A 25,979-nucleotide genomic window follows, 5' to 3' on the forward strand; every position below is an offset into this window, starting at 1 on the left:
AAATAAAAATCGCATTTAATAGTCCCATCAGGAGAAAACCACTATTAAGGCTTTAGTATATTTTTTTCCTCCCATGTTTTTTGTTCTTACTTTTAAAATTAGTATAAAGTAATATAAGCCCCCCAACACACACAAAAAATTCCAAACGGTATGGAAAGGGAAACCAATGATAAAGGTAAAAAGTTTCTCTCCCCAAAAGTTAAGAGCTAATCAGGTGTGGGGATGTATGCCTGTAATCCAAGCAACTAAGGAGGGTGAGGCAAGAGGATCCCAAGTTGGAGGCCAGCCTCAGCATTTCAGAGAGACCCTAATCAGTTTAGCTAGACCCTGACTCAAAAAATTAAAAAGAAATAAGTGCTGGGGATGTGACTGCGGTTAAATGCTCTGGGTTCAGTCCCTGATACAATAAATAAATAAATATAATAAAAATAGAGCAAACTGCCTTCTTTCTCTGAAATTTAGAATCAATGCAAAAGAACACATAAAACTACCTTCATATATAAATACGCACACACACACACACACAAACATCTCTACTCTTCTAAGGCTGTACCTTTATTTTATTTATTTATATGTGGTGCTGAGGGTCGAACCCAGTACCACTGAGCTACAACCCCAGCCTCAACTTCTAAGGCTTTCTCAAAATTAAGAAAATTAAAAAAGGGGCTGGGGATATGGTTCAGTGCTTAAGCACTTCTGGGTTCAATTCCTGGTTAAAAAAGAAAAAAGAAAAAAAAAGCATAAAAATGAAATTACACTACCCAGATAGTGCTTTGTCCCTTGCTGTATCTAATTAATAATAAATGAAATCTTCCTTAAGAGCAGCACACAGAAGGCTTCCTTTTCTGAGTAGAACAAGAGCTAGTTCAATGTGTGCAAGCTTTCTCTAACATAATCAGAGGGACTGGCAGGAAAGAACAGGAAGGGGGTTAAGTGGGAGAAAGCCCATTTCAGGATGATGGGAATTAAGGGACAAGGTTTGGAGTAGGCCAAAATGGTTAGTTTGTGTATTCGTGAGTTAAACAAGTTGGGGCCAGAGTAGGGGCGCTGCAATACTGGAGGCCAACAATTTAAATTTCCTTTGCGTAGTGGTGATAGATGTCCAGGAGGGAGCTGATGTTAGAGTTTGGAAATGAGAAGGGATCTGGCGTTGGAAAAACTGCAAGGCTGGTTACTCAATTTTAACCCGGCTTATTCATCAATGCTCCCTTCCGACGCTTAAGCGAGTCCTTATTCTACCCACGCGGCATGGCGGACGTTTCGTATAGCGCTTTTTCTTTTTCCTACGCCCGAGGATAGGGCAGGTCCTTTTGCACCCGGTACCTGGCTACACCCTAACCCTTCCCTGCGCCCGCGCCGCGGGAATTCCGAGATCTGGGCGGCCCTTCTACTAGGAACTCTAAAAATCAGAGATAGGACAATGCGGCCGCCAGTCAGACCTCTCGGATACCCGGATGTCAAGCGGTACGCGATACAAAGGCGAGTTTCCACCCGGCGCTTCATCTGGTACAGTGACCAATAAACATTCCTCAAGCTCTAAATGACAGGAATTGTAGCCAGTTACAAACAAGTTTCTGTCACGCATGTGGAAATTCTCTGACTTAGACTAACCCACTGCTGATTATGATTGGATAAAATTGTGAAAAGCGGTCAAACTGGCTAGTTAGGAGCAGGAGCGAGAACAGGAACAACCAATAGGAAGGTTCTCGGGAGTGGGGCGGGGTTTAGGTCTTCGCCTCGGCGGCAGAGGAGACTCGGGGGCCATTTTGTGAAGAGACGAAGGCTGAGCGGTTGCGGCCGCCTTGCTGACCTCGAGCAGCGGTCGGCTTCTTCACATAGAATCTGGGAGTAGGAGATTCAGAATCGAATCTCTTCTCCCTCCCCCCTCCTGGTAAGTGGAGGGGGCGGACGCAGGGGAGGCGCAGGGCTCTTTGGGGAAAGCAAGAGGGTGTGGGAGAGAAGACGAGGGAACCCTCCCGTCGGCAGAGTAACCAGGCCCGCGTTTATTTTTCTGCACTGGGGATTAGGTCTGGAGCGGGAGTGTTTACAGGCCTCAGCCTCTGCGTAGATTTAACCTACTGTCCTTTAGGCCACTTGCGGCAAGGAAAATGTGCTTTTTTTCGCTCTAGTGTGTTTAACGGCTTCTTTCCCTTTCGTTTTCTACGACCGTCAGGACTCCTGAGATCACGAAAGTGAAGACCGAGAGGCTCATAATATAATTGAAGTTAATGTATAATTGGTGCTTTTATTACTTGCATTGTCTTAAATTTAAAAATTGGGCGGGGGGGATGGGGACGGCTAGAGGTATGGCGAGTTTTTTAAATTCTGAAGCGTGCCGCATGGCATAGGAATAATGTTTTAACAATAGATGTAATATTTTGCTGATTACTTTTTATGTTATTTTTTGCTGAGCAAATATTGGATCTCCCAGTAGTTATTTTTAATTGTTTGTTAAAGGAAATATTGTTTATACTAACAGTAATAATTACAGCTGACTTTTTTATCTGCAGGTTACAAATCACTTGAAATATATAAGTTAGTGGAACTTTGCTTGAGGTAGGTATTAATATCTTTCTCAGACAGAAACTGAGGCATAAGAGTGTTGGTTTCCAGGATTATATAAAATCAGTAGCAGAACTACTAAGGAATTTGTTAGGTAGGTCAAGTAGTTTTTACCTAGTTATCGGAACACTAGGTACTAAAAAAGGCTATATTTGAATCAAGGAGAACCCAGTTACAGAAACCCCTTGGTAACTGGAAATTCCCAAACACTCCTGGACTTAGGAAAAATAATTACCAGACTTGGATTTGTTATTAATGTTACTTGCTAAGATGGCAAACTTAATATTTGACTATTCAAGATATTGTCATTAATTCTGTCCATCCGGATTTTTGTCCATTGGGCAAAAGTGCACAGCTACTTTTTATTAAGCAAGTATTACAGTGCTTATTTGCCAGGTGCTAAAGCCTCATGATAATATTTGCTAACATGGAAAAGAATATGGGTCAGATGTAGTTCAGTGGTAGAGCCCAGGCTTAGCATGCAGGACCTGAATAAAGTCCTCAACATTACTCTTTAGTAATAATTACATAGGTTTTAAAGCAGTGTCATATTTACTTATCTGGGAAATCACATTTTTAACAATTCTTGCATATGATTTTTTTTTTTTTTTTTTTAACAAAAACTAATGTTTATCACAGTTTAAACCAATACTGCACAAATCTAAGAAATACATTTGTTATGGGTATGGGTAAAAATGCTTTTTAAAGCCTAAACGTAAATTTTATATGGACTTAAAAATTTATCACTGCTGAATGGTCAGAAACCAAGGTAAGGGATCAGGGTGTGGTCTTGCCCTCTATAATTCCACCTACGCATGAGGCTAAGGTAGGAAAATCCAAGTCTGCATAAGATAGTGGAACCCTCTCAAGAACAGCTGGGGATGTGGCTCAGTCTAGTGGCACTAGTGTAGTACATGTAAAGCTCTGGGTTCAATCTCTAATGCCGAAAAAAAAAAAAAAAAAAAAAAGTTTAAGGGCTACAATTCATTATCAGAAGTGTTGGTAAATGTCAGAAATTAATAGGTAAGAACAGTTATTAAGTGGAAATTCAGGGTACTTCCCTTGTTAGAAATATGGGTTCCTGGGTGAATGTTCACATGTATCAAGGAAACAAGAAATATCTCTATCAGGAACTCTTAACCACAGAATATCAAATGATCTTAGATGTTTTCTCAACTAGGTAACTTTCTGATTTTGACTGCAGGAAGTGTTTAGGAAGGATGACAAGTTGTAGGTCTTCAGATCTTGTTATGCTTAAGTCATTCTTGGTAATAATTAATGGTGGTTGCTAGTCTGTAGAGAATTTAAACATATCTTATGTTCGTAATTAGATCTCTAGAGGTTTTGACATAATGTGACATCGTTTGAGATGGAATGACTTAGAAACAAGCAAGGAATAAATTCCAAAATAGCTATTTGTAATCTTAAAGATTAGTTATATTGCCAGGTGCAGTGGTGCTCATCTGTAATCCCAGAGGCAGGAGGATCACAAGTTCAAGACCAGTTTCAACAACCGTCAAGAAAAAAAGGGTGTGGGGGTGCTGGGGTTGTAGCTCAGTGGCAGAGCGCTTTGCCTAGCATGTGTGAGGCACTGGGTTCAATCCTTAGCAGCACATAAAAATAAAATAAAGGCATTCTGTCCATTTACAACTACAAAAAAAATTTACAAAAGAAAGGGGGAGATGTAGCTCAGTGGTACAGTACCAAAAAGGGGAAAAACGAAGTACTGATTGTGAGAGATGTTAAATAAGGAGTGTAACGGTAGAAAGAATCTTGGCCTAGGGTTTAGGGGGAACTGAATTTTAATTTCCTTTATTGACATAATGTCAGGCATATCAATTGAACTTCTAGATTTCAGTTTTATAGCTGTAAAATCAGGGGGCTTTTACTACCTATTTTAATTTCTATAATGCAAATCATTTGTTTCCAGAAGGATGGAAAGTGGAGAAATAATTTTATTAAAAAGTACCCCTGGGTTCAATCCCCAGTACTGAAAAATTAAATGCAAATTTCTAAATTAGTAGTTACTATTAGCAACTGCCTATAAAAAGTGTCAGTCTTTGAGAAATTTTATTAGGTTATTTATTTTATTTGTTTTTGGGTACCTGGGATTGAACCCAGGATACTTAACCAGTGAACTACATCCCCAGCCCTTTTCATGTTTTGAGAGTTTCCCTAAGATGCTTAGTCCCTTGCCAAGTTGCTGAGGCTGCTGGCCTTGAAACTTTGTGATCCTCCTACCTCAGCCTCCTGAGTCTCTGGGATTACAGGCATGTGGCCACCGCCTGGCTAGTATTTGTTTTTGAGAGCATTGTTTGTTCATGCTTACTATGTATGTATTCATTCTCATTGGAAACAGGAGGTTATAGTTTTTTATATATTAGATTTATTGGAATTGCTTTGTGAAAACAAGAACTGTTAGGTGTAACATAACTGCAGGTACTGTTGTAGATACTGAAATGTTTGGGTTTATAAAAAAGAAAAAGATTCCCGTGGGATTTTAGTTCCTTTACATGTACTGTGAAAGGTTAGTTAGGTGTTTGGGTTTAATTGTATTAGATCAGAAAAACATTTGAAGCATTGCAACTGGAAAGATAAGCACTTTAAGGAATTATTTAGGGGGCAGGGTTTCCTCATTCAAAATCTTCACAGTGATTTTCAAACAACTAAAGGGCAAGTTGAAATAGATTGCTGAGCTCTCCCACCAGTTTCCAATTAATTCAGATGGAGCCTTATAATTTGCATTTCTAGTAGGTGCCAAGCGATGATGTTTATGCTATTGGACATAACTCACTTTGAGAATAACCTTTTTGGAAGAAGGAATCTAGACTTCATGGAGTTTGACGGCATAATCTAGGGATACATGATACTTCTAATTGAAAAGCTTTGCAATTGTTTTTAAGTTGTCTGGTGTGGTGCTGTCTTTGGTAGTATGTTGGTTAATGTAATATATTGTGGGAAGGTATTAGTATTTAAGATGTAAAAGCTTTCTTTTCATGGTTTTTAAGGGCGTGTCTTGCATATATATAAAGGGTTTGTGGACAAACCATAAAATTAACATCCTGAAAATTTTTTACCAGGTTCAGACCATGACTCCAAATAGGAGTGTTTGACAGTAATTTCAACAGACTTGAAGGGGAAAAATACTCAAACGTACTTTCTCTGTAACTCTACACATTAACGTTTTCTACAGTTTTTACATTTGTACACTTTTACACAAATGTAGAAGTATGTCATGCCTAAACATGTCTGCTTTTTGAAAATTGAGTTAAAAATCTAAATTACCTGTTCTGTTGCTGTAGTCTTTCATACATATTTGGCTCAAGGAACACATTTTTCAAAGGTCAGATGAAAATTTTTGAGTTCAAATTTGTAAGGGAGGATAAGACCACATTACAGTATTGCAATGTGACTACAACCAATTCATGCTTACTTGTATAAGCTAGTCTTAATTCCTTTATTCCTTTAACTGATGAAACAAACATTTGCGTCATGTATAATTTTAGTGTGGTATTATGTATCAAGATTCTTCCACTTCACATCTTGGAATTCACTATACTAGTTGATTAAAAAAACCACAGAAACATTCTGTAAAGACCATAATTTTATTTCACATTTTATGACAGTATTCAGTAGCCACGATAATTTTTTTCCTCCATCTGTATTGTTCTTCATTGTCAGTGAGTGGACTAAATGGGCTCCTTATTTAAAATATCTTTCCCCCTAACTGTTGAACCTCATTAGATCTTTTGGTTTGATCACTCATTGGTTTTGAGAGTAGATAACTCATCTTTAGTTCATATCTTCATGATAGACCATTTACATTCAGTCCATATTACTCAGGAAAAGAACATGAATCTGCTAACCTTCATAACCTCAGTATTTGATATTTGCTCACTTCTTCATCTCCATTCGTTGGCCTACTTTTTTTGTATTTTCCATGCCCAAATGCAAGATTATCAAGATGACTGTTCATATGTATATTCTCTATAGAGCCCCCTAAAGGGACTCTGACATGTATTTAGTTATTTGGCCATCTATTGATGTATTGTAAATAACAGTCACTGATAGAAGTGATAATGCTTATCAAGGCTTACCCCATTCCAGTGAAATGTTAATGCTTTACCAAAATGTGTTAGATGCAATAGACAGATGTTTCTGTCTTGGGGGTGTAGGGCACAACATTTCTGAGGAACTCTGACTCAATCTGTCCCTTCTCCTTTCACAGGGCAGCAAGGCGAACCCCATCCCTACTCACTGGAGCTCAGCTTTGATTTTTAACCTCCCTCCCCCACCCTTCCAGAACACACACATTCCCATTCCAAAACTGATTTTATAAAGACATTTTAAACATAAGGATGCAACTTGATGTGCACTACAGCAAATTTACAGGTGTTTTTTTTTTTAATTTCCAAAAACGGGACCTGGATTTAAGATGTAATTTTTAAAATTTCTATTTCTATTTTTTCTGCAGCAGTTGGGTTAGAGGAGGAGGAGCCTTTTAGCCTCTCATAAACTGACCTCTATACTTCCTCGTGTATTTTTAAGATTGATTGATGATGTGGAAAGGGCTTTGCTTGTCTGCTACTGAGAACATTACCCTTGCGGTTTTTGTGGAAACTGCTTTTGGAAAGAAAAAAGAAATGAACTTTACTGACTTAACATTTTTGCACCTCCCGTTTTTCTAATCTGGGCTATTTTTATTTTTGTTTTTTTACAGTGAGATTTTTTTGATCTTCAGCTACAGTAAGTTATTCCAATTTTTTTTTTACATTTTTCCTGACTTTCCGCTGATTTCCTTTTTATTGTTGTTACTAGTTATTATTATTTATTATTATTATTATTATTATTATTATTATATACTTATGATGGTGATGATGATGATGATTATGACACTGATGATTTTTAACCAGATTAAAATCGAGTTTTTCTGAATGTTCATAAGAATTTCTTCAGCCTCCTGATTGACTTTGGAGTTTTGCATCTTGGGAGAGAGAGTGAAGGCATTAGCATTTTTAAGTGGATTGATCACATAAACCTTTTCTCTCCCAACCCCACCCCTTGTCCTCAACCCCCTTCCCCACACTGGAAATAATTTTACTGGCTGTTAAGTCTGTGACCTTATTTTTCCTGATCTTTAACTTAACTGTTTTAGAGCATCTCTGGACGTCTGTATTTTTAATTTTTTTTATTTTTGTTTTTTTATTTTTAATCTTTAATTTGTTAAATTTTTAAACTGTGCTGCAATAAAATGTGTGTGGTACTACTTAACACCTATAATGGTGATGGCATTTTCCCAGAAAGCCATCTTCCTCCTGTTTCCCTTGAAATCCCATCCTGCTTTTCCTGTACACTACCCCTCACAAACCACAAGCTGCAGCAACATGGATGCCCAGCCTGGAGCAGCATCAGCCAGGATGACCTGGAGCCAGGGGGGCCATCGGAACAGATGCACACCCTTCCTGGGTGATGGTAAGAGGTGTGAGGTCCACTTGGTTTCATTGCAAAGACTAGGAAATAGTCATTTAAATTTACTTGATGTGGTGTAGGTCAGTGTCTCTGGAAGTGTTTGACATGAGCCTTTTGTGTGTATAGTCTGATATGGTTCCCAACAGGCATCCTCAGTTACTTGTCATTAAATAGTGCATTCCTAATTTGGGCTGATTGGAGAATTTTTGGTAAGACTACTGGAATTTACCTGTAATTTAGAATGAAAATGACTTCTTTTAATGATTAATAAGAAGGATATTAGGCAGTCTTAGATAAATGCAAATTAGGACGGTCTGTCGTTGAGAGTAATCTGGGTTTGTAACAGTGATTTTGGACTGCATTTATCTTATTTACATTTAACATGAATCAAACCTTGAGATAAGCTATAAATTAAAAAGACTATCACTGAAAAGTTTTTAAGAATATGAGGAAAGGGGCCAGGTGTGGTGGAAGCACACCTGTAATCCTAGTAGCTGGGGATTCTGAGGCAGGAGGATCCCAAGTTCAGTCAGCCAAAGCAACTTGGCAAGACCCTGTCTCAAAAAGGGCTGGGGATGTGTGTGGTTCAGTGGTTAAGTACCACTGAGTTCAATCCCCAGTACCAAAAAGAAGAAAAGATCTAGGGCTGACCTCTTTAACAGGGAGACTTGAGGCACAGCTAGCCATTGGGCAATCCAGTGTGTTCCCTAAGGCAATAGGAAGGGATGAATCATGAGTATAAGAATAACAGATTAAGAAGTATGTGAATAATAGGAATTACAACCTTTAAACCATGTGCAGTGACAATGCTTGTAATACCAGCGACTGGATAGGAGAATAGCCAGACATTTCAAAAAGAGCTGGAGTCCTGCACGTTGCACATGCCTGTAATGCTAGTGGCTTGGGAGCCTGAGGCAAGAGAATTGGAAGTTCAAATCCATCTCAGCAACTTAGCAAGACCCTGTCTCTAAAAGAGTTAGGGATGTGGCTCAATGGGTTCAGTCTCTGGTACCAAAAGCAAAACAACACAACATAAAGAACTAAAGATATAGCTCAGTGGTAGAATTCTGTATTCAATCCCCAATATGGGGAGAAAAAATTTTTAAATGACTTTTTTTGCTGACTACAGAATATTTTGATTTTTAGAGTATTTTTCCTCAAGATTTTGATCTGGAGGATAAGTAGAATGGTATATCATAAAGGAATATTCAGTGCTGTGTTGCTAGGGCAAATTTCATACTTCTTTCCTTCTTATACTTGGATCAAAAGAAGAAAACCTAGATAAAGTAAACACCATAGGTATCCTCAAAGGAAAACAGAATGGGAGGAAGTCAAAGCAGAAGGCCTGAGGTAGGGAAGAAGAATGGAGTGTGTGTGTGTGTGTGTGTGTGTGAGAGAGAGAGAGAGAGAGAGAGAGAGAGAGAGAGAGAGAGAGAGAGTGTGTGAGTGTGAGAGAATGTGTTGTGCTGAGGATTGGTCCCAGGGCCGTGAGTGTGCCATTTATATGCTCTACTACTTGACTATGTATCCAGTTCGGGATTTTTTTCAAGTGGTCCAAGTTTTATTTATTTATTCTTTTCTTTATCTATCTATCTATCTATCTATCTATCTATCTATCTATCTATCTATCTATCTATCTATCTATCTTTGCGGTGCTAGGGATCGAACCCAGGGCCTTTTGCTTGTAAGGCAAGCACTTTACCAACTGAGCTCTCTCCCCAGCCCTCCCAAGTTTTATTCATACCTATCTCTATTATATGAAAGTTACCCCTGCCTTTCTGCTGCTTTTTGTTGTGTGGCAAACAACCTCTAGGATTGGTTTGGTTTATTCCTTGTTTTATAAATCCATTATTTTCTTTTTTTATTTTAGAGAGATAAAAAGTATTCCTGTTTTGGGATGGTCTTTTGAGGGAGACAGATGAATGTAGTAGCAACATGATTAGGGAGGGGTAAGCAGTTAGATTCTGTAGAAGCATGTGAAAATGTGTCAGCAGACGTTAGGAGATCGGGGAATGGTCTTAAGACAAAAAAAACTGAATTTTAGGTTAAGGCCAGATCATAAAAATTATAATACCATGCCAGGAGTTTATCCATTAGTAAGCCAATGAAAAAATTCTGAAATGAGAAGTGACATTAGACTTTTATTCTTAGAAATGTAATTATTAAAAAAAAATTTTTTTAATTGTAAGTGGTTATAATACCTTTATTTTTATGTGGTGCTGAGGATTGAACCCAGGGCCTCAAGAGTGCTAGGCAGGTGTACTACCAGTGAGCCACAACCCCAGCCTGAGAAATGTAATTCTTAAAGCAGTGTGGAAATGCCCTTGAGGAAAATGAGGCTGAAACTTGGGAGGTCAGAAAAGAAGCTGTTAAAATCCAAGAAAGAAGCTTATCAAAATGGCACAGTCCTGCAATCAAGGCTGAGGCAGGAGGATGGCAAGTTCAAGGCCAGCCTCCCCAATTTAGTGAGACCCTATTTCATAAAATACACAGGGTATGTGGCTCAGTTTTAAGTACCTCTAGGTTAAATCCCCTTTATGCCACCCCCCACAAAAAAATAGGAAGGTGTGCAAAAGTCTTAAAATACTTTTTTTTTTTTTTTTTTTTTTAAATTGGGGGTACTGAGGATGGAACCCAGGGTTGCTTTACCTCTGAACTGTATCCCTCCCTAGTCCTTTTTATTTAAAATAGCATTGTGCTCAGTTTCTGAGCAGTTTCTGCTGCCTTAAGTCTCCAGATTCACTGGAATTAGAGGTGTGTGCCACCTTGCCTGGCTTCCTAAAATCATTGATTTTCTTTTTTTTTGTTGAAGTGGTCATGAGACATTCAAGTAAAAATGTATTCATTAAATATTTGAATTCTTATTCTGAAAATCATTAGATTTGGGCATATAATCAGGATATTAAACCCTTCCTCTTGGAGATGTGAACAATACTTTTCATAGTTTGGATGGAGAAAAAAGTAAAAGTGTGCAGTTAGGGATGAGAAGATAGTAAGGAAAATGAGATTAGGAAATGGAAGTAAAGGGATGGTTAAGGAGCTCAGGGTGAAGCTTGAGATCTGGAATATCATTCGGAAGTACAGATAATGGGTAAATAATCTTGCCTTGGAGCAGTATTTAACTCCTGAAAAATAGTTAACAAAAACGGTATAGAATAAGCTGGGCACAGTATCACACATCACATGATCCCAGCTCAGGAGATTGAGGCAGGAGGATGGCAAGTTCAAAACGTGTGGAGATCGGTCTCAAAATAAGAAAAGAACTGGCTATATAGCTCATTGTAGAGCATCCCTGGGTTTAATCTTCAGTACCACAAAAAGAAGAAAATGTGTAGAATAAGATGCAGGGATCTAGCATTCATAATATAGGGCCTTGGAAGATGAAGTTTGAAGTGTAGGTTATTTTGGGCAAAAGAGGAATCTATCTCAAGGGATTTTGGAGAAGAGATAATGGGGAACTGACTCTTGTCTGGGAGACGGTAGTCGTGAGGACTAAGTGTAAGTAGATCGGTAAGTTAGACTTATTAAAGTACACTACTGTTTTAAACTCCTGAAAAATAGGTTTAAGGATACTGACTGGTTTTTCAAATATATTTTTTTGTGTTAATAAATAATATAGTTAGTGACAAGCAGAGAAGATGATAGATGGGGAAGTGATAAGGCTTCAGGAGATTTAGTTATTTCTGTAACACCCAATTAATTGCTTACTGCTTGAGGAGAAAAGTAGCCCAACATGCATGCATTGCTTCCTGAGGTAAGTTATAAAGGTTCAACATTCCTATTTAAAACCTAAAATCTGAAAAGCTCCAAAATATGAAACTGAGCACCAACATGATGCTCAAAAGCTTTTGGATTTTCATATAAGGGCTATTGAACTGATGAAGTTTGCATAATTGAAAACCCCAAAATCTGAAATTCCCAAACATTTTGGATAAGGGATATTCAGCCAGTAATTTAACACTTTATTGTGTCTGGCACTGTTAACAGTTCTTAATTTTTGGTAACAACATTTTGAGTAAATTAGATACTAATATCCTTTATATTTTAGACATGAGAATGTTGAAGTATATAATTTAAATAATTTGCCCCAGGCTTAGATACAATGAGTAAGTCTAAGTGGAGCAGATTCAACCTAGGCAGTAAAACTACAGATTTCACTCTCAATCATAACTAGACTACTAGGATTACCCTGACATGTCTTTAAGGGACCACAAAAACCATACCACCACTACTTTAGATTTTATTTGCTATTTTTGTGGTGTTTGTGGGCTTTTTTTCTTTTTGACTTCTGGACAGGGTCATGACAGTAGATTTCTATTTTTGAAGAGTTTTATAACTACCATATTAATGATGTTTGCCTTTAAATTCACATCTTTGGCACTACTGGGGATTGGACCCAGGTCATTATATACTACATTATTGCAGAGCCACTTATCTAGCTAGCCCTTTTTATTTTGATATACAGGGTCTCGGTAAATTGCTCAGACTGGCCTTGAACTTGGGATCACCTTAATCTCCTGAGTTGCAGGGATTACAGGCATGCTGTACCTTGTTTGACTCAGTGAAGTATTTTTTATTGTGTTCTCAGGTTGTGATTGTGGCTATTCCTTTTTCTTTTTGAGTGCCCTATGCTTCCGTTCTTCTATTATTGTTTATACTTCAATGGTTATTTCAATTATTCTCATGATTTTATGTATTATATATAAGCAGATGATCTCTGAACTTACATTAACAGCCTGTACTTTTCTCTTGAATTCTTACTTAACTGAGTTACCTGACAACTCCTTTGAATATCAGGTATGTCAACTTAAAAGTACAAAACCAGACTCTTATTTTCCTGAAACAAATTCCTTTTGCCTTTTTCAGTTAATGAAACTGAAATCATGTCACTTAGGCCTGGTTAGTCATCTTTGACTTTTTTCAATCAAGAGGGGCTTTGGCCTTTTAGAATATAATGCCATCAGCTATTTTGTTAAAGCATAACAGAATTAAAGCCTGACATGGTGGCATACACCAGTCATACTAGTAACTCTGGAAACTGAGGCAGGAGAGTCCCAAGTAAAGGCCTGTCTCCACAACAGAAGGACCTCAGAGGGATAGGAATGGGAATGTAACTCTGGTAAAGTGCCATTGAAAATGCCATCTCTTGCTGCAATTTCAACCCACCATTGTCTCTTGTATTTTATTGCAATATGTTTACATTTCTTCTGTTTTCAAAGTGGTGGCTAGATTGGTCATGTTAAATTGTCATGATGGAACTACATGTCATTAAAATGTCATGTTAGAATATCATGTTTGAGTCTAATCCTAGCTACCAGGGAGCTGAGTCACGTGAAGTTCACATGTTAGGAGTACAGCCTAGGCAATGTAATGAGGTCCCTCTGAAATATTTTTAGAGGTGGTGGGACTGTGGATATAATTCAGTTGCCTCTGGGATCAGTCCTCAGTACTTACTAAAAACTTTTCTGGGAGAATGAGTGAATGAATGAATGAATAAATACATGTATGTTTTTATTTGTGTGTCTATTTTCTCCTTCCTCATCATTCCATAGTACCTGGGATTATAGGTGTGCACCAGCATGCATCGCTTAGAGTTTTCTTTTTATGACAGAACTTGTTATTGTGTCATGTTTAAACTTTACTTACTGAAATTAGAAGGGAAATATAAATTGTGTGTGTATACATATATATACACATGCAGGTGTGTATATATTTGTATGGCAGGAAGTAACTCTTACTGCTAAAAGTTTAGCTGGGTGTGGTGGTGCACACCTGTAATCACAATGATTGGAGGCTGAGGCAGGAAGGAGGATGACAAGTTTGAGGGCAACTTCAGCAGTTTAGGCACCATTTCAAATTTAAAAGGGCTGGGGATGTAGTAGTTCATGGTAAGTGCTCCGGGGTTCAATCACCAGTGTCCCTTCCCCACAAAAAGCAATGTTTAAAATGTATTGCTTTGGTGTGGTGGCACATGCCTGTAAGCCCAGAAATTCCCGGAGACTTAGGAGGATTGCAAGTTCAAAGCCAGTCTCAGTAACTTAGTGAGGCCCTAAGCAACTTGGCGAAAGACCCAGTCTCACATAAAAAATAAAAAGGACTTTGAATGTTGCTCAGTTGTGCACCTGGTATTAATCCCTGGTGTATTAAAACAAAAACAAACAAACAAACAAAAAAACTTGAAACTCATTGGATGTTCAGTACTAAAGTCAAGTTTTACTGGATTTACAAGATACGGTACATGATCTCTTGTGCCTCTTTCCCCTTACTGTTGGTATGCTATACTTCTGTCAGCATTGGCTGGCTTAATATGGAGAAATGTTCATACCTCAGTCTTTGAATTTTCTTCTTAACTCATTTGCAAGGGTTTTTTTTTTTTTTTTTTTGGTGTGCGGATAACCAGGGTTTGAAACCAGGGGTGCTTAACCACTGAGCTACATCCCTAACCCTTTTTCGTATTGAGTCCAAGTTGATTAGGTTCTCACTAAATTATTGAGACGAGCTTAGACCTTACAGTCATTCTGCCTCAAGTCTTTGCAGCCTTTGGGATTATAGGTGTGGACCACCACATGTGACTGATAAGGTTTAAATTACTCAGGTTTTTACTCAAAAGCCATCACCTTGGTAATTGTCTTATCTCATTTAGTCCTTAAAGCTTTCTAATCTTTTTTTTTTTTTTTAATAGTCCATGGGCCTTTGTTTTTGTATTTATTATGCCATTGAATTTCATAGGGAATAGGTTCTGTCAGCTCAATCTCCTTTCCATTTGTTCTCACAAAATGTGCTTCTCTGGGTGGAGCAGGGTGGCACTTCAGCTGAAACCAGGTACCCTTCTTTTTGGCTTCCTCCTTTTTCTGATCATTTTCATTCACACAGATTCAGGAAACTGTCTCAGCTCTTAGAGTGCTTAATATGCTCAGTTATGCACATTAATTCTCAGCAAGAATTTTGTCCGTGCTTATTCACAACAATGCCAACTGCATACTGGTTAACACTGTAGACTCCCAGTTTTGCCATGATAACATTTGTGGGGCATTCTTGTTTGAATGGTACCCATTCCCTTAATGACTACAATATCATACATACCCTTCTTGTAGATTCACATATATGTGGCCAAAGAAACAAATTTATGAGCCTAGAGAACATATATCAGGTTCCACTCCTCTTTCCCTTTGTTGTGTTCATCATGTGGCGAATTCCTGGAAGATGGTGGTTCTGGCCGAAAGGAAGCAAGTTTCCTAATACTTTTTAACACAAATTACCAACCAGTTCCCACCAATTACAGAATTTATTTGATTGTAAAGGCATGGAAAGATGGGTATTAGATAATTAACAGGGATTATTTTGGGGCAAAGAAACAGGATTTAGGAGGGATGAGAGGAAACATTTTGTGTAAGTACCTAAAAACTGAGTATTAAAGTAAACAATATATTCTAATTTGAAAAAAATTAGGACTCCTTATTGTATACACGTCATCTTTTGATTCTGTTGCTATAAGTAGCATAACTATGATCTGCATAGTAGAGTTTTAGTAAAGAAGGCAGTGTTACTTTGAAAAAACAACCTTAAAACTTGAATTTTGTCAAAGTTAGTATTTTCATCATGTGCAATCCAAATTTGGACAAACTTTGCTATTTGAAAAATTTATTCTCCAGTGAGAAGGCATGGCTTATTTTTTTTTTTTTTTTTGAAATTTAAATTTTTTAATTTGTTTTTTGGTCCTAGGAACTGAAGCCACCAGCACTTATACTGAGCCACACGTCCCCAGCCCCTTTTTTTTGAGGCAGGGCCTTGCTAAGTTGCCGAGGCTTAGAATTTTACTACCTTCTGAGCTGTGGGTATCACAGGTGTGCACCACCATGCCAAGCAAGCATGCCTGCTTTTTTTTTTTTTTTTTTTTTTTCTCATTACTTATATGACAGTAGAATGCATTATAAATGGAGTATAACTTCTCATTTGTCTGGTTATACATGATGTAGAGTTATACAGGTCAAAACATTCCTATTTCTAAGAGGTAGCCATACAATTAAAGAATATCTTTTTTGGTTTTTTTTCTTCTTACCTAATTTGATTTTGACCAAAAGGAAATTATTTCCCTGTTTCTTCTTTACATTTGTCGTTGCTTCTGAGTGGATCTGAAAATTAATGTGACCCTTCAAACCAGAGAGGCTTTTCTAGACTCTCTTGAATAATATCTAGAAATAAACTGAGTACATTTTAAACAATTTTTCCCCTAACATTCTTAATAAAATGAAGTATTCTGAAGATGATGAAATCAGAATGCATTATCCTACTATTAATTGTTTAAGTATAGTCATCTTTACTTAACTGCTTTTTGTAAACTTTTAAAATTGGCTAATACTAAAGTAGGAAAGTGCTTTCCAAAGAAAAAAATTTCCCTTTTTTTTTTTGTATTTGGAAGTTTTTTTGTCTTCAGGTGGTGAGTATTGAACCCAGGCCATCATGGGACTAGGTCTCTAACCCTTTGTTTTGAGTCAAGGTACCTTTGATACTCCACTATCCCTGAGCTACATCTGTGGTCATTTATTTTGAGACAGGGTCTCTATTTTCTAGGCTGGCCTCCCAATTCGGGATTTTCCTTCCTCAACCTCTCTAATATCCGGGATTAATGGGTGTGCACTGCCATCACAAAGTTTTCTCTTTTCTCTCTCTCTTTTTTTTTTTTTCTTTTGAAAGACGAGGATATTGCTGAGGGAGGTTTCAAACCTGCGATTCTCTTCCCTCAGCCTCCCCAACTGATGGAATTACTAGTGTGTGCCACTGTTCCCAGCTCAGTTTTCTTTTTGTGCCAGAATTGTCATTTGTGTAGTGTTTAAACTTTAGTTTTACTGATACTCGAAGGAATGACTGATCAAATGACTTTATTGGTGTGGATTTTTAATGAAAGTTATCCCACTGTTATATCTTTAGCCCAAATGAAATTACTCATGAACACTTGGAAAATGTAAATAAGTCAAAAATTGACATACTTTCAGTCACCCAGATGAAAGTGTTTTGTGTGCTCTTCTGTTCTAGACTTTTTTGTACAGACATTTCAAAATCTCATGTGGCACATACATTTAAGTAATAATATATTTTGCTATTTACCCTGAACATTTTGTTAGTAAATTCAAAGTTATCAATATTGTAGTTTACTGTTGTGGGGGGGGGGGGCATTTTTCTTTCATAAAGTTTAGAAGAATTTAAGATTAACTTTGTAAATATCTTCATTTTATTTTGTTTTTATGGTACCAGGGATTGAACCCAGGGTTGCTGAACCACTGAGCCACATCTTCAGCCCTTTGATTATTTTAGATTTAAGCCCCCTGAATATAATCAAAGGTCATATACATCTTTAAAACTCCAGTTCTTCACAAATTGATAAGAATTTGCCTAGTTTATTGATAGTGGCCGCTAATACTTCTACTTTTGTCAATTCTGAAGGGTTTGATCATTGAATAATAAGATGTTTTCAGGAATATAGGTGTTCCTGGATTTTCTAAATGAAATATAGCTATTAAGTTGATTATTCTGGGTGTGTTTTGGGATACACATGAAAATGTTTGAGATCGGTATGAGTATGTGTGATGTTACCTTTTTGTGGTGTTTAGAATCCATCCTAGGACCTCATCTCATGCGTGTTAAGCAAATACCCTATTGCTGAGCTTCATGCTGTTTAGCTTTGGTGTTAAATTGTGTGTATGTGTGGGGCTGGTACTAGGGGTTGAACCTAGGGCCTTGCCAGCTTGTAGATGAGCTGACTAACTTGGAGTTACATCCCCACCCTTTTTTTATTTTGAGACAGTTGCTGAGATGTGCAGGCTGGTCCGGAAGTTGAATGTTCTTCTGCCTGCACCTCTTGAGTAGCTGGGATTACAGGCCTGTGTTACCACGCCCCTCCTTGTATTAATCTTTTAGTTGTGGAAAATTTTCAGGCTTACATAAAATAGTATGCGAATCTCTACTTACTTGTCCAGCTTTAACAAATTCTCGTGAATCCTGTTTCTTCTATACCTGCATTCACCCGCTTTTAATTTAATTTTTTAATTTAATTTAATTTTTTAATTTAATTTTTTTGGGAATTAAATCCAGGAGCAGTTGACTACTGGGCTACATCTCTATCCCTTTGTATTTTTTTTTAATTTTTTTTTAATTTTTTGTTTTAGTTGTAGGTGGACATAATAACTTTATTTTATGTGGTGCTGAGGATCAAACCCAGGGGCCTCATGCATGCTAGGCCAGCACTCTACCGCTGAGCCACAAACGCAGCCCAATCCCATTGTAATTTATTTTTAGACAGGGTCTAATAACTGAGTTGCTGAGGGTGACCTTGAACTTGGAATCTTAATGTCTCATCCTCCGTAGCCACTGGGGTTATAGATATGCACCATCATGCCTGACTTAAATGATTGCAGTCACTGACACTGTTGAATACAAGTTATAGCCCTAAAATCCTACTTTTGAGTACTAAGTAAGGAATTCCATAATTCTGGATTTTTTTTTTTTTTTTGACTGATTGTACTTTATAGAAGTAAAGGTATGTTAATAGAGAAGTTTGTAGAAAACAAACCAAAAAAAGTTCTCTTTTTCTCCCCTAGATATCCTTTTGGGTAGATTGAGGATAAACAAAAATGAGATTTTACTAAGTTGGGAGATACTACTCATAAAATTTCAAATTTACATATAATCATGTAGCTACTTAGGTCTGAATGATGCAGAGTGTTGTACATTAAAAGTTTTTGTGTTAAAAATTATTCAGGACTTCTAAATTATTTTGTTCTGGTTTAAAATATTTTTATTCACAATTCTGAAATGTAAACATTTCTGCTGGGTGCATTTGCACAGGCCTGAAATCCCAGGAACTCCTAGGCCGAGGTAGCTGGATTGCAGGTTCAGGGCTGTCCTGAAATATAGTGAGGCACTGTATCAAAGTGAAAGAGCTTAGAGTGTATTTCATGGGGAAATCATCCTTGGGATAAATCCTTAGTACCACCAAAAAAGCAAAACTTGTGATTAAATTTTCCTTGGCATAACACATTTATTTTACAGTAAAATTTTAATGACAGCAGATTTCATTGGCCTGATGGATTATTTTTATTTATTTTTTTGGTAGTAGTAGTAGTGAGCATTCAATTCAGGGTCTCCACCACTGAGCTACTTCCCTGCCCTTTTGTTTTTTTGAGAAAGGGTCTCTATAAGGTGCTTGGGCTGGCCTTGAACTTGTGATCCTCCTTCCTCCATCTCCTGAATGACTGGGATTTGTTGTACTCCACTGTGCCATGCTAATAGGATCTCACTTTACAACAAAACCTCACCTTGATGTATTTAGAGTTTATTATATTTGGTGATTTCATGTATTAATGCGGAAACATTAATATATGTGATTTGCTAGGCATGGAATATCCCTGGGCTCTGTCCCTAGCAAGACCCCTTTACCCACTCCACCCCACCCCCCCAAAAAAGAGAAAAGGTCTATGTGATTTCCATAGTTGGATGTTTCCCATGTCTTGATGGGGGATTCTAAGAAATTTTTAAAAATTATTTTCTAAAATCTATAAATTAACGTTTTTCCAAATGTTTCTCTAATAGTTTTGATGAAAGATTGCCAACCCTGGTAGAGTTTGAAAAATATTCTTTGAACCTGGTTCAGTGATGCTTCCTAGTAATATCAGCTACTCGTGTGGCTGAAGCAGGAGGATTCCAAATGCAAGACTACTCCTGCCAACTTATAGTGAGAGCCTCTCCCCAAAAAAAGCTCCAGGTGTGTAACTCACTTGTAGAGTGGCCCATTACCACAAAAATACAGATAAAAAGCATACTTTCCTATAATTCATGTTCATCTTGAGGTGACTCAAAAATTGAAGCTTTTTCAAGGTAATTGGGCAGTGCTATCTTCGTGTTTTCCTCCCTTGCTATTCAAACTATAAACTCCATATTAACATCATCATCATCATATGGAATCTTCTTTGGAACACAGAATCTCATCCTCTTTAGAAGTAGTAATATATATATATAAAAGAAAAACACTAGTTTAAATTTTCAGACTTTTATTGCTTAATTGGATATTAGAAATTTTGGTTGTTCCCCCCCCCCAAGCAAATGTTTTTCATGTTTATGGGAAAATTTTAAGGATTATTGTGTACATATTTTATGTAATTTTGAAATAATGACTATAAAAATGACTTACAAAATTTTAAACAATGACTTCAAATTACAAATAGAATTCAAAAACAATTTCAAGCCTCTCATAGTGGATAGGAGGAGATAATGCTGAATGCTAGTAATTAGCAATATGTGACTTTCTGAAATGTGCATATGTTAATTATCTCAGTGGTTGGTTAGTTGTTTTTTGGTACCTGGGATTGAACTCAGGGACATTTAGGTACCTAGCTATTTCCTTAGCCTTTTTTATTTTGACACAGGGTCTTGTTAAGTTACTGGGGCAACTTGAATTTGTGATCCTCCTGCCTCAAATCTCCTGAGCCACTGGGATTATAGGCGTGCACTACCGTGCCCTCCTTGAAATATCTGTGCTTTTAGACAGATAACTGTTTCTTGGCATGTGGTACCACAGTCTATAATTAATTGTGATTGGGGGTAGGTGCAAAGATTCACATTAAAAAATGTAATTTTACATAAAAGTTGTGTCACTATAACCATTTTTTTCCTGTTTTTTTTTTTTTTTTTTTTTTTTAGAAATACTCATAAAAATAGCATACCAAATTCCTATGTACCTTCTACCAAAATCAACACTTTTGGTTTATTTTCCTTTATTTCTGGATTATGATCCTAAGATTGTAGATAATGATCTCATGTGTAAAGCTATTTTCCTGAATAGGGGTTTTGACAGTACACAATGTTTTAACGGTTTTTCACATAAGTTTCCAATTATCTTAGAAATGATATAGCCAGGTGTGGTAGCACAGGTCTGTAAATTCTGATGATTTGGGAGACTGAGGTAGGAAGATAACAAGTTTGAGGCCATCGTGGGCAACTTAGGGAGACCCTGTCTCAAAAACAAAACAGCATACAAATGGTATGCCTTTGCGCCATGTACAGAGAAACAACATGTATCCCATTTGTTTACAATAAAAAAAAAAAATAAAGCTCCAAGTCTAGTGCTAAAAAAAAAAAAAAAAAAAAAAAGGCTGGTGCTCAGTGGCATAGTGCTTGCCTGGCACGTGAGAGGCATTGAGGTTCCATCCCTAGCACCACGTAAAAATAGAGGCATTCTGTCTATCTGCAACTACAAACAAAACAAAACAGCTGGGCATGGTGGTGCAGCCTGTAATTCTTAATAGCTCGGGAGGCTGAGGCAGGAGGACGACAAGTTCAAAAAAATCCCAGCATAAATATTTGCTTAAGAGTGGATTTAAGGGGCTGGGGAGATAGCTCAGTCGGTAGAGTGCTTGGGTTTGATCCCCAGCACCCAAAAAAAAAAAAAAGTGGATTTAATATGTAACCAGAAATCTGGCCTAGTTAAGAATATGATGAAATCTGGTGTATATACATACATATATATATTTTTTTTTGGTGTATATTTTTAGGCTTGATATAACACTCAGATATGCATACCATTTAATTGTGAAGGTTGAGAATGTAGAGAGAAATATTTAAAAAATCCGGTGAAGTTTCTGATGCTCTAGAGCTACCCCTTTCCTTGATTTCATATGTAAATTGTTTTTGAGGAAGGTGGACATTCAACTTTCCCAACTTATGCTTTGGGATTTATAGAAAAGCTATCTTTCCTTTGATGTAGGCTAGATATACCTCATAATCATTAAGTTCCAGATAATATGCTCTTTGCAGAATGGAAAATTTATAAAAGCCATGTGTTAAAGAAAAATTGAGGAAAAAATACATAAAAGCTCAAATGTCATCTCATTCTTTCAGGTCCCATAGTGTATAATCTAGATAATTTCTATAGATAATTTTTATATTTAGTATGCTCTTTGATATCTTGAACATCTCTGCCAATATGGTGACTATTTTAAATAATTGTATTCCATTAGATTGATACACTGAAAATCAGTTAAACTCATTCATTTTTGGGTACTTTTCTTTTTTTTTTTTTTTTTTGTTCTGAACTCGGGGGAACTTAATCACTGAGCCATGTCCCCAGCCCTTTTTCATGTTAAATAGAGACAGGGTCTCACTGAGTTGCTTAAGGCCTTGCTAAATTCTGAGGCTGGCCTTAAACTCAAGATCCGCCTAGTTCCCTAATTTTTTCACTGTTATATCCATACTTTCTGCTGCAGAAGAATTCTCAAAAGTGAAATTAATGAGCAAACATACACAGTTGTAAGGGTTTTGGTAAAGTAGGCTTTACATTTGTCCTCTGGCAATACAACAAATATAGTTCATACTGTTGGTTTATGTGAACATCCACTTCTGTGGCCCTTGCTTGCAGTAAATATAATTGTTTTGGGTGTGTTTGTAAGCATGTTGCTTGGTTTGATTTCCTTTATAGTGATAATTTTTTTTTTTTTTTTTTTTTTTAATACACAGACCATTAGTATTTACATTAATCACGTTTGTGTTCTTAACTCAGTTTTTTACTGTTAGGTAAACTAGTAAAATCAAATGATGTAGTATTAGCAGCTGTTGCACTAGTCATGCTTGCTGTGTGCAGGGCACTATGTTTAATGTTTTATTTACTGCATTTTAAATAATAATTGGTCATGCTGGTTGTGGTGGATGGCACAGGGTAATCCCAGCAATTGTAGGTTAAGGCCGGAGGATTACAGGTTTAAAAGACAGCCTCAGCAGTCTTTTAAAGTGGTCCTGAGCCACTTAAACCCTGTGTCAAAATTTTAAAAAAGGGCTTTGGGATGTGGTTCAGTGCTTAAGGTCCTATAGCTTTTATATCCTGATACCTGGTGGGGGATGTGGGATGGGGGGAGTCATGACAGACCAGGCTTGAATTTGTGCGAATAGTTATTATTTTTCTTTCTTTCTTTTTTTTTTTTTTTCCTTTTTTTTCTTTTTAATATCCTTTTCTTAGTTGTTGATGGGCCTTTATTTTTATTTATATGTGGTGCTGAGAAACGATACCCAGTGTCTCTCACATTCTAGGCGAGTACTGTACCACTGAGCCACAACCCCAGCTGTAGGAATTCTCAATCTACACTTTCAATTCATTTAATGATTTTTTTTTTAAAGTAGATGTTATATACATATTTTTTTCAGTTGTTTATGCTGCTTAATACAAAGTCAGTGGAGGATCTCAAGAGTATGGAAAAGTATTCTGAGTAACCTCTTTATTAAAATTTCCCTGGCTAGTTATCTCTTTAAAAATGTAAATATGTAGGCTGTTGTTGTGACTCATGGCAGCGCACCTGCCTAGCATGTGTGAGGCACATTGGGTTTGATTCTCAGCTCTGCATATAAATAAGTAAAATAAAGGCCTATTGCCAACTTAGTACAAAATTTAAAAACAAATGTAAATATATCATAAAGTAAAGCTTTCATGTTACAGGAAAATTGTGTATAAAATGACAGATGAGACTTCTGAGGATGTATAAAACAAATTAAGGATATATTATTGAGATTAATATTTGGAAAGAAATCAAAGTGTGAAATATACAGTCTTAAAACTGTTCTTTAGGAACTGTGAAGTAGATAAAGAATGAATTATGAAATGGACAGCGCTGCATGATGTGAACAAAAAAATGGTAAAAATTCAAGATGGTTAAGATTATATTAATACATAGATGAGGTTTGGCGTTTTACCTAATCGTGAATCCTGCATGTGTTGACAGTGCGGAAGTAATTCTCTGAATAACATCCAGGTTATGTACCACTCTTAATCAGTGTAAGAGCAAGCCAGATTTGGACTGGTGTGTTCAAAGGGATATTAAACATAAAGTCTAAATTTCTTACTTTCACAGAAAATGACCAGAATGAAGAGCGGTTTCAATACAATGTTTTGTCAAAGAACAGTTTAATAATAAGTAGACAAATGTTTAAACCAAGGGAAACTAAGAGCTGAAGTAAGTTTTAGATTTGAATATATCTTCAGGTTGTGAATTGCAGGTTTTTGTGGCAGTTCAGAGGCTCTGTAAGAGGGAACAGGAGCATCCTCTCTCTTGTTTTGGTGCATAAAACCCTGTGTGGTTTAGCGGTTTTGTTTATTTCTCCCAACATTGACAATGGAAATATTTGACTCTTCCATTTTTATTTGTTGTATTATGTTACATATGGAACTCTTTTTATTGTAAAAATGTTTAATAAAGAAAACTTGAAGGAAACTGATGGAGGTAAAGGAAATACTCTGGTGCCAGCTCTTGGTCATTGTTAGATGGGAGCGTTGGTACACATCTGTAATCTCAGCTAATTGCAAGGTGGAATCAGGAGGATACCAAAGTTTGAGGCCTGTCTCAGCAACTTAGCAAGACACTGTCTCAGAAAAGGATTGTAGCTCCTGAACACTTTGACTAGCATATGCTTCACCCTGGTTTCTGTCCTTTTTATTTGACCCCCTTGCCCAGAAAGGCAATCCATCAACATTTGAATGATTTTTGTCTTTTCTTTTTCATAGAGTTAACATTCATATATATATATATATGTCATTTACTAATGTATTACAGTTTTTAGATCCTCTGTTATTTATTCAGTACTCTAAAACGTTTGTCCACTGCCTATTGAATGCTTTTTGTCATAGGATTCACAACAAAATTTATAATCAATCTTCAATTCCAAACAGGGTATAACTGGAAATCTGACATTCTTTTTCACTTAATTAATACGGATATGTAGATCTACCATCCTGTTGTTGATAAAAATTTTCAGGGTTGGTATTGTAGTTTAGTCTGTGTAAGGCCCTGGGCTCAATCCCTACTACCCCTCCTTCCCCGCAAGAAAGACATTTTGAATGATACTATAGGAATACGGAACATACACTAGCTTACTTAGAGGTGGAATCGTCTGCTCCCGCCCCCATTAAACAATTAAATGATCTTTAAACAATTAAATGTTCTTAAACTTTTTTTTTTTTTGGTACCAGAGATTGAACCCAGGGGTTCTTTAACACTGGGCCACATCCCCAGCCCTTCTTTATGTTATTTTGAGACAGTTTCCCTAAGTTGCTTAGGATCTTGCTAAGTTGTTGATGCTGGCTTTGAGTTTGTGATCCTTCTGCCTCAGCCTTCTGAGTTGCTGGAATTACAGGTGATCACCTCAATACCCAGCCATTAGCACATTTGACAGGAAGAAAAGGTATGATTTTGGTTTTCTCTTGGATCTTACTAAAGCATGTGACATGGTATGAATCCTTTTTTTATTTGCTATTGTACCAGATGTAAAATGTCTTCTCTCTTCCCCCGCTTTTAGTAATTTTGCGGGTAGAACCCATGGGGCACCTTACTGTGCAGCTTCATTCCCAGCTGTTCTTTTAGATTATTTAGTAAGAGTTGAAGTTTCCCGGGCTTGCCTTGAGGTTGCTGTTATCCTGCAACTCAGATCTCTAAGCTTCTCTGTACAAAGCCATTTTTTCCCCCCTATGGGCGGAGTGGTTGGGGCAGCAGTGCTAGGGTCTCAAGCATGTTCAGCTAGTACTCTGCCACTGAACCACATACCCAGCCCTAAATAGCTACTTTGAATGTCATACTTTTTAGCCTCCTTTTGATAGCAACTGTGTAGATTGCTGTTTTTAAAATATTTTTTGTTGAGGCAGAAGGATCACAAACTCAGCCATTCTCAACAACTTAGCAAGATCCTAAGCAACTTAGGGAAACTCTCAAAATAATATTTTTTTGTTGGGAACATTTTAAAGATGGCCAATATAAGCCTAGCAATTGGCTTATACATTTCCACCCATTATTTCACAACATCTTAAATACTCTTAGAGGTAAGATTGCTGTTATCATAGTTTATTTAAAAAGTCAGCTTTGGTAGGACGTTGTGGTGCACGTCTATAATCCAGTGTCTAAGGATGCTGAGGCAGGCGGATG

At 37.1% G+C, this 25,979-nt stretch overlaps 1 protein-coding gene across 13 annotated transcripts in view; it reads left to right on the forward strand.

Moving 5' to 3' along the window:
- The first annotated feature begins 1,754 nt into the window (after positions 1 to 1,754).
- HNRNPC (heterogeneous nuclear ribonucleoprotein C) overlaps positions 1,755 to 25,979 on the forward strand; it is a 56,726-nt gene continuing 32,501 nt past the window's right edge. For 6 of the 13 annotated variants that reach the window (XM_079128705.1, XM_079128717.1, XM_079128706.1 and 3 more), the window contains exons 1-4: positions 1,755 to 1,891; positions 2,511 to 2,556; positions 6,791 to 6,954; positions 7,283 to 7,308. The gene's annotated coding sequence lies outside the window, so the exon portion shown is untranslated. Of the gene's footprint in view, positions 1,892 to 2,510; positions 2,557 to 6,790; positions 6,955 to 7,282; positions 7,309 to 7,389; positions 8,042 to 25,979 lie in introns of those variants that run through there. The other 7 variants (XM_079128711.1, XM_079128710.1, XM_079128712.1 and 4 more) reach the window with 7 other exon arrangements.

This window comes from Sciurus vulgaris (assembly GCF_902686455.1).
Source record: "Sciurus vulgaris genome assembly, chromosome: 2".
Taxonomy (NCBI): domain Eukaryota; kingdom Metazoa; phylum Chordata; class Mammalia; order Rodentia; family Sciuridae; genus Sciurus; species Sciurus vulgaris.